A 19,226-nucleotide genomic window follows, 5' to 3' on the forward strand; every position below is an offset into this window, starting at 1 on the left:
ACGATTACTAGAAAAGGACCTGGAGCAAAGAACCGTTGCATAACTTAATGTTTGCAAGGGAGCGTGTGCGCTCATTTCCAGCGTAGTCATCAGTGGATTATTTGATATTTTTAAAATGCTACACAGTCATTTATTGCACTGTGCAACTAAGGCGTGCAGAATTAATGTAACCCTGTTATGCAACTGAAGCATAAAAGGATGTAAAAGGCTTGCAGCGTGTATACTGTTTAGTGTGGGAGGTGTTACATCTCGTCACGACCTCTTTTATTATTGTTTGACTCATTAAGACTGTTTGCGAAGTTAACTAAAATGAGTTTCTCCATTTGATAGAGTGCAAGCCACTTAGCCTAAATTCACTGTAGTTTATCATAGCGGTATATTACTGGGTTGTGGCTTTATTTTCAATAATACTGTAGACCCTGGGGAGCACCAAGAGTTGTCTTAGTGAGTTAAAATTGTACAGAGCAGATACACAAAATGCAGTTTACAAGGTCACCTGGCAACAGCTGCCATGAATAGAAAATATGAGCCACTTTGTGGCCCATATTTTGAGACCATGTTTGTCACACAAAATACTTGCATTCAAATCATCTGTCCCCATTTAAAGGAATAGACATGTCATTCATCTGTTCTAGGCTCCTCAAAAAAAAATAATTGTAATGAGGAAAATTGCACTCTATAATATTTTACTACATAGAAACATATATAGTAATAACACAGTTAAGTAGAATGTAAAGAATTGAACAGATTGTGCATCATGATTAATTCATTGTGACTCCTGGTGTGGACGACTTAGCCAACTGGACGGCAGTATAATATACTCAGGCAGAGAAACGAAGAATTGTTTAATTCATCTACTGTAAGAGTCTCAGTAATCTGCAGTAATATAAGTTTTTCACAGAGGATAAAGAATATATGTCTGTGTGAGCATTGTTACATAATCTGTCTATATGTGTTGATACTCCGTTTGCTTTCAAAGATCCGTTGCTTAAAGGGTTATAACACTTTTACTAGCGATGCTATTCGTTAGCCCATTTATGGTGTTTTTCATTGTGTGTCGGCATTTAGCAAGTGGAAGGCAAAGTTGTGGTGGCTTTAAATGCAGTGTATAATTCTATTTGTTTTACATTTAGTTTGAGAGTAAACTTTAAATGGGAATGGCAATAAACAGCCTCTTTTTCACCATCTGCCAACCTGCTGCTTCTTGGGAAGTGAGTTGAGTTCACTGCCACCATACCATGCCGCGCTCATGTCAAAAAAGCAAAAAATCGTCCAAACAATGACTCATATCTTGAAAAATTTGAGAACGTTTATACTTTTTTACTGTCACACGTAAAAACAGAAAGAATAAATAGCGTACTCGCCACACGATTTATGACACAGGCTGTAACTAACAAACGACAAACAAGATTGTTTACAACTCGGACTCGCCCTCTAAATCCAGATTTGTTATTTGTGCTGACAGTAACGAATGACTTCCAAATCAGAATCAAATTTTTACTCGGTGTACTATTCCAAAATAAAGGCATATCATAGTCCAACAAATGAAAAATCTAATTTGATTATCCAGCTATCTATTGAACTGGAAAGAGAGTATGCTGGTGTTTTTTGGCCACTGCTTCTCCCTCTGGAAATGTTGTTCTTTTCAGTACTTGAATAAAACCGTTTACTTTAACTAGGTTCCTTCACCGTACCTTGACCAAAGGTAGAACCCGAGTTGGTTTTGCGCCTGTTGGTGCCGTAAATCCTCTCTGGCTTCTCTCTCGCTAGCTAGCTGGCTGGCTAGCTCTCGTCATCTTCCACGCAGTGTTAGATCCTGCTCAATTTTCTCCTATACATTCTTCCGCACTTGCCTCCTTTTCGCCTTTGGTTGTGACGCTGCCATGAATATCCGTGTAGCTCCTTGGACTCGGCTATTGGACGCCTTCTTACGCGGAGATCTCGGAGGGCTAGCCTAAAGTCTTAAACCTATTTGTATCTGCAACTACATTTACAGCTGCGCACATGCGCAGTAAGTCAAAATGGCCTCGCTATAAACACAGACAACAATCTTGATTGATTGATTTATTTTTTTTAAGTAAATGCGACGCGGCAGCAGTTGCAGCTCTTGTCAGAATAAAGTACCTAGTATGATATTCTAAGATTCGTTCTGATTCGAGGCCGAAAATTCTCTTTCGGTGATTACTTTTCCTCGGCCACTCGAATCCCAATTCGAGTCACTGCCGATTCGTGCGCAGCCCGAGTATTGTTACTTCATGGGTTTAACCATATTGGACTAAAATATTGGACGTGTTTCTACTGTATCTCATAAGACTTAAGCTGAGTGTTGTTGTGTCAGTGATGGCAAAGACGTAATGTCTGATGTCAATGCTGTTCAGTACAAAGCGGCTTAGTAGTTTGTTGATCAGTCAGTTAGTCACCTAGTCAGTCAGACTTTGGCAACTCACAAATTGTGACATACACTACGTCTCATTGGCACCATTTTACAAAATATGAGAGCTAAGCCTCCTCTGCCAATATTTTAGACCAAGCCATTGAATCATCATTTTAAATATATTTTTTTCTATTACTCAAAGTAGTGAAGGAATATGAGTGGGGTGTATGTTGTCATACAGACACTTGTACACTCGAGTGCTTCCGAGGATAAAATGTTCTCCACTGCCAAAAATGTGTGAACATGGCAGCCAGCTGAGCTTGTTCATAATTGATCTAATGCCACACACTTGGAGAAGGAAAAGCTCAAGTAATTAGCCACCGGCCTGCAGCTGCTCTTTGCGGAGTATTCCTTGACATGTGAATCTGGCCTCTGCCGCACTCACAGGCAGGTGTTATTATTAAAATAATATTGAGTTTTTGTATTAAAAAATGGACCACCTTCCGGTCAATTGTCCAATGAGTAGCCATTTTTCCTCCCTAGAACTCCAAGGATCACCTGTCAAAGTCACATTGACATTTGCTGTTGGCTTCCTGCACTCTTCAATCCATAATTACTCGATGATGCAATATCATGTAGACCAATGAGTCTAAGTTAAAAAGTTAACATAAAAAAAAAAACAATTACAAGCTGTGTATTTAACCAAACCACATAACTTTGTCTTACTAAAGTCCACTAGCTTAATGCTAACACAATACGAAATGCCAAAGATGGGCTAATGAAACTAGTATCAACATTGTGGTAGGTTAAAACCTGGGTGGAAGGATGTGAGGGTGATCTGGTTGCGACATCTGTCACTCCATTGATCGCTAGGGTTGATTCGGCTGATCTGGCTGGCTAGTTGGGTGTCCCCTTCCTCCACCGGTCCATGTGAGTCCCTGCCGAAACTCAGCTCTCGGTGGCAGCGGACAACATCGCGAGCAGGCCGTGGCCCAATGGTTAAGATTGTCACCTGCAACCGTGGGGGACCAAGGTTCAAGACCCCGACCGGACCATCCGCCACCATCCTCTGGACTCACGGCTGTGGTGTCCTTGAGCAAGACACTGATACCCCGGATGCTTCAGCTGCCCACTGCTCCAGTGTGTTCCACTAACAAGTGTGTGTGTTCACTGTGATGGGTAAAATACAGAAAACAAATTTCATGTGTATGCATGCATGTTCATGACAATGAAGGTGATTCTTCTTCTTAAACAACTGATATTTGCACACAAATGGTGTTGTGTTGCTACTAAGGCATATAACAATACTCAATACAATACAGTACAATAATATAGTGAGTATAGTGTTTGTTTTGGTTTTTTTGACACATGATTTACCTTCAGGAACGGTGGGCGACTGGTTAGAGCATCTGCCTCACAGTTCTGAGGTCCGGGGTTCAATCCCTGACCCCATCTGTGCGGACTTTGCATGTTCTCCCCGTGCCTCCGTAGGTTTTCTCCGGGCACTCTGGTTTCCTCCGACATCCCAAAAACATGCATGGTAGGTTAATTGAATACTCTAAATTGCCTGTAGGTGTGAATGTGAGTGCATATGGTTGTTTGTTTATATGTGTACACCGCCTCCTGCCCGATGATAGCTGGGATTGGCTCCAGCACTCCCGCGACCCTTGTGAGGATAAGCGGCTCCGAAAATGAATGGATGGATGGATGGATTTACTTTCATGGGGCACATAAAATGATGTGGCGGGCCAGATTTGGTCTCCGGGCCTTGAGTTTCACACCTGTGACCTACATTGTCACCATTCCTGCCAGTAAGGGGCCCCCTAATAATCTCTTTCGTGCAAGAACTTCATCACGCACGAGTCGAGTTTGGTCAAGATCTGACCTTGTAGTGTTGAGCTCTTAGATTTTTGTGTTTTACGGCGAATCAACAAACTTTGCTGCAATGTTGACACAACAACCCTAATGATCAGTGGTTGTAATCACAAATGACGCCGCAACCACATAAAAACTCTCACTCTGGCAGCACTATAATGTTTTGGACTATACAGTAGGCTATATCAGAACATATATGGACAACTTTATGAATAACATACTATACATTTCATAACCTGTGACGACAGAAACACAACAATTGTGCATAATACAATATGATGAAGTCATTGCTGTATTAAAATCCTCTTTGCCGAAGAGACATCTTATTTTTGTGTTTGCTTTACCCAAAGCAGATATGAGATGTTTTGCTTAGTTGTGAGTCATATTAGATTTTAATCAAGAAGACAACAACTCCCAGCATCCCCCAGGGCACATCACAACTCTTTTATGAGTTGTCTTAGAGAAGATTGTAGAGGCTGAAAACTCCAAAATGACACAGTTCTTTTGTTAGACTAAAAAGAGCAGTGTCTGTTATTCATATTTCAAACTGTTGTCATAAAACCTTTATTAAATGTTCAGGTAACATTGCTAGTACAGTTTTAATATTTGCTAATCCAACCACTCAGTCTTAATTAGTATCAATCTGTTCAAAAAAATAAAATCCACTTTAAACACTCCCATAAGTATAAAATGAAATCGACCACCAATGTAATGTGAAACGTTAAACCATAACACGCGCATTAAACACTCTATCTTTAGTTCACAAGTGACAAAGTGCATAACAGCGAGGCAGTTTGGTGGCTGGCAAGCTCGCAGCTAGCACGAGAAACTAACGCAGCAGTCTACGTATTCACTCAGTGTCAAATGGCACGAACATCCGGCCATCCATTTTTTTATACCACATATTCTCAATAGGTGAATCACAAGTGAGCTGAAGCTTATCCCAGCTGACTTTAGTTGAGAGGCCTACTTGAGTCGCCACCCAATCGCAGGCCAGATATTGACAACCATTCACACCGATGGACAATTTAGACTCTTCACTGAGCCTAGCGTGCATGTTTTCGGAATATGGGAGGAGGTCGGTGTACCAGGAGAGCGGAGAACATGTGAACTCCACACAGGAAGGCAGACCCAAGATTTGAATCCCAAACGTCCGAACTGTGAGGCAGATGTACCAACCACTCATTCAGCGTCCTAAAACAGCACAAAATGATAGAGTCAAATGCATGATACCAGCCGTAGAAGATCCAAATCAATCCTTTAATTGTTTACTATAAATTGGTCCAGTTTAGGCTTATCACTATTGGGGTTGGGAACAAAAAAATGGAAGTTACCAGAATAAAAGTCTTTTCAAAATACACTACTCACAAAACGTTGGGGATTTAGATCTTAAGGATGAACCTAAAATGCACAATGACCTTTAGAGGTGAACATAATTTGACCTTCTCTGAACTTCTGAATGTCCAACTGTTCAATGATTTAGTTTTTTGTTGTTTTTTTTTTTTACAGAACTTGCTGTTAACCAACAAGAAGATGAATGGAAAATGTCACAACAGGTGTTTCATCCATGAACGATAAATTCCTGCGTCAATTAATATTTAAATGCTCCTCTTTGTCATGCTGTTCTCATTTCGACATTACGCAATTGCAAGGCTTCAAACCGGATGTTGCCACTGTGCTAAGAGTGTTTCCAGCAAGTTGTAACACAGCTACAGAGAGACTGGAAGAGTCACAGAAAGGTATAGGAGCTTAGCACCTTGTTACAGAACAGTTGCACAAAAAGAAACATTGGACATGTGCATTAAAACTTTTAGAGGACGTCAAATTAGGTTAATCTGTAAAGGTCAGTGCATTTTAGGTTCATCCTGAAATTTCACATGAAATGCCAATTTCCCTAACTTTCTGAATAGCCCGTGCCTGGTGCTGGCTGAACTGAGGTCAAGTGAGGTGCCCTCATATCATGTATGATGACGGTTCCACCTCCATCTTTTGCGAGTGTGCCCATTAGCGCTCGGCGTGATAACAACACACCCCCTTCCCCCACGTTCTCCCTTTCACGCCACCGCCAGCCAGACCTGAGAGCTTGCGTGGTTCAGAGGAGCTGTTAACCAGCATCTGGGAAACATAACAGCTGAATATTACTTGTAGAGTCTTGTAGGAGTCTTGCTTCTTTACACTTCAGCTGCTTGCTTATAATAAGGCAGCGGGAAATTATTCCCTTGCTCCTTTAAACATTTTTTTTTTAAATGGCATTTTGTTAATGTAAATAAATGACATGCGCGTGCGTGCGTTTCAACTTACACATTTACTTACTCAGTGTGAAATCTGGACCTGTTTAGTTGAACACAAAGCCATTATTGTGTTGTATACATGGCAGGTGGATACACAGGTTAATTGTACCTTCTGCCATCTAGTAGAAGATTTAAATGTTCTACCTGTCTCTATACGTCACTTGCATAGATAGATGAACAAAGATACATTATTTGTAATAAAAGATACTTTTTATAGAAGGTACAAAACCATTTATATAATATAATATATCCATGACAATATCTAACTTTGTCATGCACATTTCTAGAAGTGGAAGGTTATAACACTTCGTCATGTAAGTCTTGATTCCACTGAATATTTCGATGGATTCCTCCCATCTTTTATTATATAGTGCACAGTCTCCCCTTACTCTCACCCATTTCCTGTTATTTGTGGTCATCCGCTCCTTCTTGGACAATCGCACCATGATTTTGTGGTTCAATGAAAAATAATAAATAAAAATAATACAGTGCAGTCTATATGTGACGCCTCAAAACCTGATACACGGTGAGATGTCCGCTGCCTAAGCACTTGGTGTGCGGCAAACAGTCGCCAACTATAGATTTTTAATGATGGACCACTTTAGTCGTGTTTGACAGTGTCACTATTACTGCAACGGACTTTACATACTGTTTGGGTCAAATTTGACCCATTTTGGTATTTGACAACACTAAAAATATCCTAAGTGTCATTCTTTCACCCTGAAATTGGATGACTTCATTAAGTGACCCAAAATAAAACAAACATGAAAATATTTAAAATGTAATTCCTCTGTACAGGTGCTACAAAGTTTGTGTACACCGAGGCTGTGCCCAATTAAGTTCAACCTGTGTCTACTAAAATCGATTTTAGATTTACCAGGGTGTGTTGAATCAAGGAAAATGGTTGTAATGGTGGGACTCTTGAAACTGCAAAACTGCATATGTCATAAATGTGCAGATTTCTTTCATTGGGACAGTGGTTCTCGAGAACTGTCTGTCTTTCCACCAGTTGGTCTTTGAAGGGTCATGAGGGAATCTCAAAAGAGTAAAAGAGTAAAACAACATAAGATCATACATATTAAAAATAAGAAACAGAAGTCATACAAAGGTTAGAGGGTGCCTTGACACAAGCGTGAGATCTGCACCTGCAAAAAAACAGTACCTGTAAAAAAAATACACTTTCCCTTTTCTCTGAAATATTCACTATCCGACAGGCTATTATTACATTTTAAAAGATCAGTAGTTCATTATTTGATTTCGACATGAGGATTTTCTTGCTCCATGCACGGAAAATGAACTGTATGTAAGGGTTAATCCGCTGCAGACGTGTTGGGGCGGGGGTGGTGGGGGGGTAGTGTGTGAAAGGAGTAAGTACCCTTGCCTGACACCAGGGGGCCACATTGGGCTTCAGTTTTCCCCCCACGGTTTGTTTCTTTTCTCTTGCACTCAGATAAACACACAATGAAAACAGCTCCTCACCTTCCATCTGTCCCAATGTAAACCTAAAGCTCGGCATCCAGGGAGAACCCAAGGAGGGGTTGGATACATGTCAAGGGGGTCTTTTCCGATTTAGAGGGAGTCGTTGGGGAATAAACCTGTGCTAATGTGAAATGAGCATAGACCAGAGGGCCAGTGAGGAGACTGATGAGATGGAGGAGGGAATTTCATCAACTCCAAGCACCTAATCAATGCTGCACTGTTGCATGTGTCATGGCACCTTAATGTAATAAGGTAGCCAGTCAAATTTCAGTGCAAACCAGAAATGCAGGAGCGCTCAGACCTCCGCCAAGGTTCAATACCAATACAGTGGAAGTCGAAGTTGACATTTGGTCACTGTTTGGCATAAATTTAAAGAAAAAAATACCCCAACTTAAAACGTAACAGAATAGTGAAAACTACGAGGAGACTGCTATTAGATCGATGCTAACTCTTAATCTCATTTGTGGATTTGATGGTGGTTCGATTCCAAGCCCTATTTTTTGCCTGAGCTTGATACTGAACCCCAAGTAATTGACGACTGACAGCATAAGTTTAAAAAAACAAACGATAAAATGCAACAGAATAGTGAAAACTAGGAACGCGAGTTAGCATTGTTAGCTGAGGAGAGTGCTATTGGATAGATGCTAACTCTTAAGTTCATTTGGAGATTCGATGACTGTTAGATTCTGAACCCCAAGTTGCTCCTGATGCTGCGTTCTCGGTAGATGAATGACGAGAGTGTTAAAGCGCTTTAAGTACCTCAAAGTCAGAAAAGCGCAACACAAGTGAAATCTCATTTACCTTCACTATAATGATTAATTACAATACACTCAGCGACTGTTAGAATATTAATATGTTTCTTAAAACATCACCTGCACAGTTAATATCGTAAAGTTTTATGATGGTAAACAAATAAACTCACATTGCATTCTACCCTATGGGGGAAAATAGTTTTGGAATTAGCACAACTCGGAAGTGCAACAGTATCCGACTCCACTTAATTGCTGCGGGGATGCCAACATGAATGCCCCTTTTGCCTAGCGCAAGATGTACTTGGCAAGCCTCTTGTGTGGTAGGCAAGTCAGGAGGGAAAGGTGAGCAAATAAAGCGGAATAGAGACATTCGGCGAGTCAGCCAAGGGACAGCGCCAGGGAGCGGGTTGCCTCTGATGCAGACGCCTGCATGAGGAGCACAGGCTGACAGACTGGAGCTGCGAGGGGAAACGAGGATGACAAAGGTAGCAGCATAGGAAAGATGTTGAGGAGCGAGACAGCTATTGGAGAAGACCACAGGAAGAAGGGGAAAAAACTGGGAAGACGGTGACAGCTCCAGCGGAACCGCTGTTTGTCTAAATAAAAACTCACTTGTGTGTGGCTTTGCACTTGAGAAGGCGCCACCGCCCTTGCTTGTTTGCAAGCGTGTGGCGAACATCAATATAATTGTCATGAGCATACAGCCCGAGGTGTGTGTGTGTGCGTGTCTGTGTGTGAGCGGGAGCAGCTGCGTCTATGACAGCAAAACGCAAGCCAGACGACAGCGGCGCCCTGTTTTCGAAGGCCCGAGGCGGGAAAATATAGAGCTCAGCTTGTTTGCCTGTGATGGATAAGAATCCATCAGGCACCACAAACAAATGTGAATGTGCGCTTTGTGTGTCTTTTTTTGTTTTGTTTTTATGTGTGGGCTTTCAGCATCATGTCCTCTTTCTGCCGCAGACGTGTCCACGGAAGAGAAGCCCGGCCAACTCTGCTGACGCAAGGTCAAACTCACAGGCGCGGGTCCCAGGACACCTCCAAACAGATGTTGCCATCACACGCACACATACACGCACACACAGATACATGCACACACACACACACATCAGTATGTCTGTTCACATTCATTGCACAGACTACACACTTCACTCTGTCCAAAGACCATGCCTAATGTGCAGTCTTTAATAGTGGACCTTTAAAATCAGCTAGTAAAAAAAAGTTTTTTTTTTTTTTTTTTTTTACATACGTATGACAAAGTTGTCAACCTGAAAAATAGAAACCCCTCCCCAAAAAGACAAAATATGTTGTATTATGCATGCCAGGCCAGTAGCTGGCGATAGAGTTTCCACCATTTGTTTTTTTAAGTTGAATAGGTAAATTCGATATGGCCCTTTTCAGCTGTGTGCCTATGGTGACGCTAAACTAGCAGGGTCAAAGTTGACAGCACATTCCATGTATGTGGAGGGCAAGAAAACTAAAAGACCAAGGATACGAGTACATTGTACTGCATACAGTTGCGTACAACGCTGTACAATTACGACAAGGGAACTGGGAGTAACCTTTCTCAGGTACGTCTGTGTAGATTCTCAGTCATCCAGGTCATGGTAATCCACAAAGGTTGAATCAAGGCAACTGGACTGTTGTTTGTTGAAGAGGTTTCACCTTTAATCCAAAAGGCTTCTTTAGTTCTAAAATTGTAGGTGTGGAGTCTCCCTATTTATGCCTCGGTAAGTGTGGTCATTGGGGGTGGTCAACAATAGGTTGTTTTTGTTGCCTGCTGTGGTTGGGGGTTGAATACTAATCCGTCCTTCACACGTCTTGTTGCAAAACAACTCGTTAGAGCCACTCTAGCTGTTGAATAAGGTGACCTTTGGAGGGAGAAATGATAGGATGTTATGTTGTTATATGTACATGATAGGTGATGTCTCACACCTCCTCCTCTGTTTAGAAATGGCTTTTCTAGTTTGGCTTCTCTGGACCTGAATCTGGACCCAAAGAAGCCGGCCCTCAGTGATGCGCCAAGTGTCTGTGAAGCAGTTGCTTTGTCTCCCCGATGTAGAGGTCGTTGCACTCCTCACTGCATTGCACCGTGTAAATAACATTGCTGAGTTTGCTTCCCGGGATTTTGTCCTTGGGGTGAACTAGCTTTTGTCTAAGGGTGTTGGTGGGTTTGACATGGATTGGTATATCATGTTTGAAGAAAATCCTTCTGCGTTTCGATGACAAACCATCCACATAGGGGACCACCACATTTCCCCTGCTGTTTCTGTCAGGGATGTAAAGATGAAAAAAATAAATAAGAAAGTCAAACAGTCAAATTTACGATTACATAAAGGCAACCATCCACCGTATTAGATGGAAGGGGCTTGACTAAGTGTTAGAGTTGGTGTTGCGAATAAACAAACAAACATACTGTGCGTGACTGCATCTAAAAACCTAACCTCCTGCCTTGCTCTTGGGACTTGGCAGAGGTGATAAATAACTTTTTTTAAGGTGCAAAAGAGACATCATGCCAACGAGAGTTGACATGCACTGGAAACATTGGTGTGAGCAATAATTTTGTGTTTGAAGTTTAAGTTCAGCCGCACACAAATAAATAATAGGAAAGTGTCGGCCCCTAACTAAGGGAAATTAAATGTTAGACGTGATTTTATCTTTAACTAAGGGAAATTGAATGTTAAACGTGTTTTTATCTTTCACACAATATATTCTTTGAAGACCAGAATTGGGAGTGCAACTTGGAGGCTGGCCTTTTATTCCACAATAACATCTCTTCGTGGCTCTTATAAAAAATCAATAGATGAGTGAGAGGAAGGTGAACAAGACCGGAGGGAAAAAAAAGGCAAATAAGCTTTTTATTTGAGCCGTAGATTGGATTCCTTTCACCGACCAACCATGCACACTATTGTGAACATTAAAAAAATGTGGGTGCAATGCTCAATAAATAACAGCATTCTCAAGTGCGTTTAAATGTGCCTCCCTGCTGATATTCAAAACTTAAAGTAGAAGGACACAGATGCAGCTATGACGTACTGTAGGAACTAGTGCATTTTGGTTTATAATCATGGGATAATTGTTGACAGCATTCAATTAAACGCATTATAATTAACTCATATCTCCAGTAGGCAAGCTGCGCACAGCATGTGTTCAGCTCATGTGCTTTAATAGTAAACAACGACAAACATACAATTATACACGTGCGGGGAAGCAACAGTACTACGAATGTGATTCTTAAAGCTTGCAAATGTTATTATAATGCGTGTAAGAGTACTTCTATGAGTTAAAAGGACTACATGTGAAAATATACTGAAACACCAGTCTAAAATTTGTATCGCTGTGTCGTTATAACTATGGTTGTATAGAAAAATCTAGCTTGAAGGTAGCTATCAAAGGTGACAGTTGAGGCCGGAGATCGAAAGTGGCGACCGTTCAGGTCCATGCTCGAGGCCAGTAGTTCAGGTGTTCAGTAGTCTCGGACGGCGGACTGAGGACGGTGGCAGCAGTTGTTGATAGTTGAGACTGCAGGTTGAGGATGGGGTTACAGTCTACGGCGCCAGTCAGGGGTGGCGTCTGAGGCAGGTGGTGTTAAAAAGCAGTGGTCTAAAGCGGCAGTCACGGGTGGCGATCAAAAGTGGTGCTGTAGGGCGTCTTTCAGGGGTAGCGTTTGAGACCATTGATTGACGGTTGTGGTCAAAAGAGTTCATTCTAAAGTGGCAGTCAATGGTAGTGGTTGAGGAGATAGGTTACTACCGGCAGTAGTCATGTCTGGTGGTGAAAAATGCCAGTTTGGGGCAGTGGTCCATGGTGGCATTTGAGGCTGACAGTTGACTTGGTGAGGCGGTAGTCAAGGGTGATAAAGACTGGCTGTCGAAAATGATGCTCTCGGGCAGCAATCGGGGGTAACCATAGCGGGATGGCAATCAAGGCTGATAGTTGAGACTGGCTGTGGTCGAGGGGTGGTGGTCAAAGCCCTCGGGTGGCAGCTGAGGGCGGGCACCATTGTAGGCCTTCATTTGGCAAATGCAAATTTTTTCACAGAAATGAAAATCTTTTGCTTTTGGAAAAGAATGTTAGAACCAGTGGAGGGCTTTTTACCTTCTACCTCATCTAACGTGGCCATATATTTGCTTCCGAATTAATAAGAATCTTGCTTTGACACCCAGACATTTCAAGAAGATGGCTAGGGAATTGCAACCAGTTTGAGTGGGGACTGATGACAACTCAGAGGCGCTGAGCTGTCCAGTGCTGCTCAATGAAAGCATCAATAAGTGAAGACATCTGTTTTGCTGGCACAAGCAGAAGCCACAACATTGATTGTTCTATTCTGTTCTCAGCAAAGCCGGAGCTATCTTGAGCCGAGACAATATGATTCATAAAGGGAGTGAGTCATATCTCCAGTGAGCCCTCTTGTTGTCAAATGTGGCTGCCTTCCTTCTGAAGCGTCAACATATGCACCAAATAACTCTGGATCTATGTTTGTGTTGGTGAGGGGGGATACAAGGATTTGGAAACCACCGAGCTAGTGTACACGCCTGTCGCGCCGACTAAATGCAAGGCGGAGTTAGTAGGGGACACTCGAGCAGCCGAAATGCACAGAAACCTCATTATGTTACTTCTCCTCACCGTGTACTGTAATTTACTTTTCCTGCGATTTCCTACTCGGCACAACACCTAGGCCTACATGACTTTTATCTCCGCATACAGTTCAAATACTCGGCGAAGCGGGATGTCTTTTTTGGGTACCAGGGGTCAACAGCATTAAAACAAGCCCTGTGACAGAAATAAGACTCCCTAGTCTATATGGCTGAATGGCTTTCTATTGTTTGTAGTCGCTCGCGTCTGTGTTTGTGCTTTACTATATTTGTACAGCAGCTGATTCAAAATACCACCATGCATGCTTTTATCCCCCCAACACCATCATGTTGTTCGATTTTAAGTCTGTTAACCTTTCGGTTGTGTGTGTTTAAAGAAAGTTAGCTGTGGAGATGTTTCTGTTCACCTAAGGAAATAAAGACATAACAAAACTAGAAAACGCACTGATTTAAAGACGTGCCAATATGACACCAGCTGCCTCATCTTGACTCTTATTTGGTCATTTAATTAATAGGGTACTTGCTCTGATTAAAAAAAATATATATATTTTTTTCTGTGGTCGAAAATGTTGGTTGAAAAGGGTTGGTCTATTAATATTGGTGCGGTCAAAGGCAGTGGTTGAAGGTAGTGGCTGAAAGTGCTGGTCAGAGCATGTGGTTGAAGAAGGCACTCGAACGAGACGGTATAAAAAGACGATCGAAAATGGCGGTCAACAGAGTTAGTCGAAATAGTAAGGGAAAGGTAAAAAGGCAGACGAAAAAAATCAGGCATTGGTGGATGTTGACGTTGAAAAAGGCAAACATCATGCTGGATGTCATTTGTCGTTTAAAGTGGTGGAGGTTGCATGGGAGTTTGCCCAACCAGTCTACATGTGTTTTGTGGAGAAGGCGTTCGACCGTGTCCCACGGGGAGCCCTGGGGGGGGGGGGGTCCTTCGAGAGTATGGGGTGCCGAACCCCCTGATACGGGCTGTTCGGTCCCTGTATGACCGGTGTCAGAGTTTGGTCTGCATTGCCGGCAGTAAGTCGGACTCGTTTCCGGTGAGGGTTGGACTCCGTCAAGGCTGCCCTTTTTCACCGATACTGTTCGTAACTTTTTATGGACAGAATTTCTAGGCGCAGTCGAGTCATAGAGGGGGTCCGGTTTGGTGGCCTCAGTATTGCATCTCTGCTATTTTGCAGATGATGTGGTTCTGTTGGCTTCATCAAGCCGTGATCTCCAACTCTCACTGGAGCAGTTCGCAGCCGAGTGTGAAGCAGATGGGATGAGAATCAGCACCTCCAAATCTGAGACCATGGTCCTCAGTCGGAAAAGGGAGGCATGCCCTCTCCAGGTCGGGGATGAGATCCTGCCCCAAGTAGAGGAGATCAAGTATCTTGGGGTCTTGTTCACGAGTGAGGGAAGAATGGAACGGGAGATCGACAAGCGGATCGGTGCAGCGTCTGCAGTGATGCGGACTTTGTGGTGAAGAAGGAGCTAAGCTGAAAGGCGAAGCTCTCAATTTACCGGTCGATCTATGTTCCTACACTCACCTATTGTCACGAGCTGTGGGTCTTGACCGAAAACAACAAGATCCCGGATACAAGCGGCCTAAATGAGTTTCCTTCGCAGGGTGTCCGGGCTCTCCCTTAGAGATAGGGTGAGAAGCTTGGTCATCCGGGAGGCGCTCAGAGTAGTGCCGCTGCTCCTCCGCATTGAGAGGAGCCAGATGAGGTGGCTGGGGCATCTGATTAGGATGCCTCCCAAACTCCTCCCTGGTGAGGTGTTCCGAGCACGTCCTACCGGGAGGAGACCCCGGGGACGACCCAGGACATGCTGGAGAGACTATGTCTCTCGGCTGGGCTTCCCTGCTGAGGCTGCTGCCCCCGCGACCCGACCTCAGATAAGCGGGGGAAAATGGATGGAATGGATGGAGGTTGAACAATGTTTCATGAAAGTTTGGAACGGTTCAAAATCATTAAAAGATTGATACAGTCCACTTGTCACTAGTTTCGATAGCTTTTTTTCACATCTTAACCTCAGGTCTGTGTGCTTCCTCTACAAGTCAATTCTATTCTATGTTCTATTGAGTAGAAAAGCTGAATTATGCCTTCCTTTCAGGGGAAACTACTCAGGATGGTTCTCGCGCATAATTTGCTTTCTCATGTTAAAGTGTTTGCTGAGTCACCGTTTGAATCATTCCGACTCCCACTGATGAGAAAACGCTCTCAGTGGTCACTATAATGTGAATTTCTTTTCCCAGGACCTTTTGAAAATGTCAACGCTTCAGTTAATTGTCATGCCAATGTCATCATTTTGCTGTTGAGTCAGCAGCCACTGGTTTTGGAGCGTGGGTATATGCTATGAAGATGTAGAAACCAAAGGTGGAAAAAAACAACAACACTTAAACTGTGTACTGAAGATTAGAAGTACAGACAGGGATCTCGCTTGATTTGCGTCCCGTGTCTCAGACGCACAAAAATGAGCAAGGACGCAAAAAGTATGATCAATCTGGCTAAGGACTCTGGCGTGGTGCTGAAAATCCGACGTATGATTTTTGTTTTTTTGGGGGGACGAGACAGGACTCTAGAGTGCGACTAATTTGGTCGCATGTGCAGTATATTGCCTGCTAAGGCATTAATGACTGTTTATACATCTGTGCCAAATTTTGATATTTGTAGAAGTGGAATTTTTGGGAACAAAGCCTGAGTCTGTTATTTTGCTACATTACAATGTCAATGTTCATTCATCTTAGAATTAAAAGTGAATTGTTCTTAAAAAGGATGTACTTAAATTATTATGATCTAATATCATTATATCAAGTGGCATAAAAAACAAACGATATTATCGTGTGTCGTGATAGTGTTTGGGAAAATATATCCTAAAAAATTAGCTATCATGACAGGCCTAAACACATAATATACTGAGAGAGAACAAGAGCAATGGATAACACAAAAATATTGTACAAACAGTATAAAAAGATAAAGTAACACATGTAATAAACATCTGTTTTATAGCGGGGACTGCGAAGCAAGAACCGTGATATCGTGATATAGCATAGGATTACTGTATCTGTATTCTGTGATGATGATAAATTGCAGGGACTCATTGTTTCCGGGTTGGGACTCATTGTTTCCGTGACATGTGCATCCCGACTCACATAGTCTTACGTGTCAGATGATCTATGTAGCTATGTGAAAAAAAGAAAGACTCTGGTAAAAGTAGAAGTACTGATTCAACTTCTGTACGTGTGTGAAAGTACACATCTGTTTAGTCATCCTCCAAGAACCAAGACAGTGTCTGTGCACTATTCAAATACGACACTCCATCATCACTGAAATTGAAAGAGTCCGCATGAAAGCAAGTCATGATGCTGGATGCGCTCTTTTCTTTTTAATGACAGGTGATCTAAAAATGTGTATATTTTTTATATATTTTGTTCATATTTAATGTAGAATACAGAGAATTATGTGGGATTGGCATGTGACCATTTCAGGGTGTACCTTGGCTCTTGGCCAAAGTCAGCTGCCATAGGCTCCAGCTCACCCATGATCAAAACGAGGACCAGCGCTATAGAAAATGGATGGATCAATCTGCTATGAAATCTACCTAGTAACAAAAAATGACCATGCAAACATGATTTGACCAGGGATGCAAAGAGCTCTACTGCTTGCTACAACTGCATTTTTGGTATGCGAAAAAAATCATTGCCTAAGTACAGTTCAGTTGTATTTAACTTTTAAGTTCAATACATTTGCATTGCATCTTTCAGAACTGTTTTTTCTGAAATGTTTATTTAAGTAAAGTTTTTATTTCACTTTTATGTGAATGACAGTTGAATTGAATCAGTATTTGAGTAGTTTTTTTCCCCTCCATTTTCCTATGTAAGTGCAGTGTTAATGTTCAAACTGTGCATTAGGTTACAATGGCTTACAATAATATTCAATTTACTTTTTAGAAATAAAACCTTGTTTTTTGATAAGCACTTAGTCCCTACTTGCTACTCTACGATATTTTAGTGTTTACTTGGTGTAAAAGATTTGATAACCACTGGTCCATGCTGTTTACTGCTTTGGCTTTGCATCCTTCATCCTTCTTCATTATACGATAATTGAAAGTACAAATGGATGCTTCAGCACCGACATTAAATATTCAATAAATACCCTGAGGAAATGGACTGAGTTACAACAATTTACTTCCTGGAAGCGCAAAGGTGCCATGTGGCGCTGTAGCCATTGGTAATCTGATTAAGCCCCGCCCCCACTGCTTCCATGCCACCACTGCTTGTGGCGAACATGCATCACGCTGAGTAAGAGACAACAAGTTACAGACATCAGTGACACACACCCAACGCTCATTCATTCATTTCGTGATGTGCTGTCTAAAGAGGACGCTGAACATTTGAGAAATACATGTTGAATTAGGGCTGCACGGTGGGCGACTGGTTAGAGCGTCAGCATCACAGTTCTGAGGTGCGGGGTTCAATCCCCGTCCCCGCCTGTGCGGAGTTTGCATGTTCTCCCCGTGCCTGCGTGGGTTTTCTCCGGGCACTCCGGTTTCTTCCCACATCCCAAAAACATGCATTAATTGGAGACTCTAAATTGCCCGTAGGCATGACTGTGAGTGCGAATGGTTGTTTGTTTCTATGTGCCCTGCGATTGGCTGGCAACCAGTTCAGGGTGTACCCCGCCTCCTGCCCGATGACAGCTGGGATAGGCTCCAGCATGCCCGCGACCCTAGTGAGGAGAAGCGGATCAGAAAATGGATGGATGGATGAATGTTGAATTGGGTCACTGTAGTGGTACACTCGCCTGACTTTGGTGCGGGCAGCGTGGGTTCAGTTCCCACTCAGTGACATTATGAATGTGAGTGCGAATGGTTGTCCGTGTCTATATGTGCCCTGCGACTGACTGGCGACCAGTTCAGGGTGTAGTCCGCCTTTCGCCTGAAGTCCGCTGGGGTAGGCTCCAGCGCCCTGCGACCCTAACCAGGATAAGCGGTGTTGAAAATGGATGGATGGATGGATGTTGAATTGGAAATGCCAGGCAAGCATCACATGTATCTGTATGACTTTGGCTCAGATAACATTCAGAATCACTAGTGTCCGACATAAATCCTTGCTCCTAAAAATGTTTATACAATGTTTTCTTGTATCAGATTTCAAATACAGTGGAACCTTGGTTTTTGTAGGCCCAAGTTTTTTATGGTACGGTTTACGAAGATTTTATTTTTGTCAAAATGTTTTCCTGGTTTTGTACAATCGCTTTTTCGTAACCCCCCCAAAAAAATGTATGCACATTCATCCGAAGTATTTTCTAAGTTGTTTATAAAGGGTTCAGCATATGGCAAGGCATATTCCACAATGCAAGCTTTTATTAACCACTCAAAGCAATAACCCTCCCGGTCTGCTCTGCAACACTCAGGCAACAGCAACATAACACATCGTGTCAAAAGTCAGATCTTCAAAATACAAATATGCAATATAATAACATAGTTTTACGACACTTTCTTGGGCAACACGTTGGCTTTTTTAACAGTCACACTAAATAAACAAGCACATAATAGTTTGAATATGACTGCTTAATAAGCCACCATAGGGCCAAATAAAGTTTGGTGAAACTGTTATTATACTGGCGTGCTTTTGTTATGCCAATGTTGCCCCTACATTTCCCAAACTCCAAACAAAGCACTCCTCTCCCTGAATGAATCCCATTAAAAAGCAAGATGGCTATGACAAACACATAATCCTCAAAAATGAATAATGTCAAGTGGTGAAACACTTAAGAGGTTTTTGCTCTAACATAAAAACATTCTGAAAACATGAAATCTTCATTTCAGCACAAACAATCTTTAATAGTGATAAAAAAAAATATATATATATATA

At 42.3% G+C, this 19,226-nt stretch overlaps 1 long non-coding RNA gene across 2 annotated transcripts in view; it reads left to right on the forward strand.

The window, feature by feature from the left end:
- LOC133477993 (uncharacterized) overlaps positions 1-19,226 on the forward strand; it is a 230,704-nt gene that overhangs the window by 140,883 nt on the left and 70,595 nt on the right. Inside the window, exon 5 of one of the 2 annotated variants that reach the window (XR_009788537.1) lies at positions 3,248-3,778. The exons of the other annotated variant lie outside the window; for it this stretch is intronic. This is a non-coding gene — a long non-coding RNA (uncharacterized LOC133477993). Of the gene's footprint in view, positions 1-3,247; positions 3,779-19,226 lie in introns of those variants that run through there. 2 annotated transcript variants of the gene reach the window in all.

This window comes from Phyllopteryx taeniolatus, chromosome 5, assembly GCF_024500385.1.
Source record: "Phyllopteryx taeniolatus isolate TA_2022b chromosome 5, UOR_Ptae_1.2, whole genome shotgun sequence".
Taxonomy (NCBI): Eukaryota; Metazoa; Chordata; class Actinopteri; order Syngnathiformes; family Syngnathidae; genus Phyllopteryx; species Phyllopteryx taeniolatus.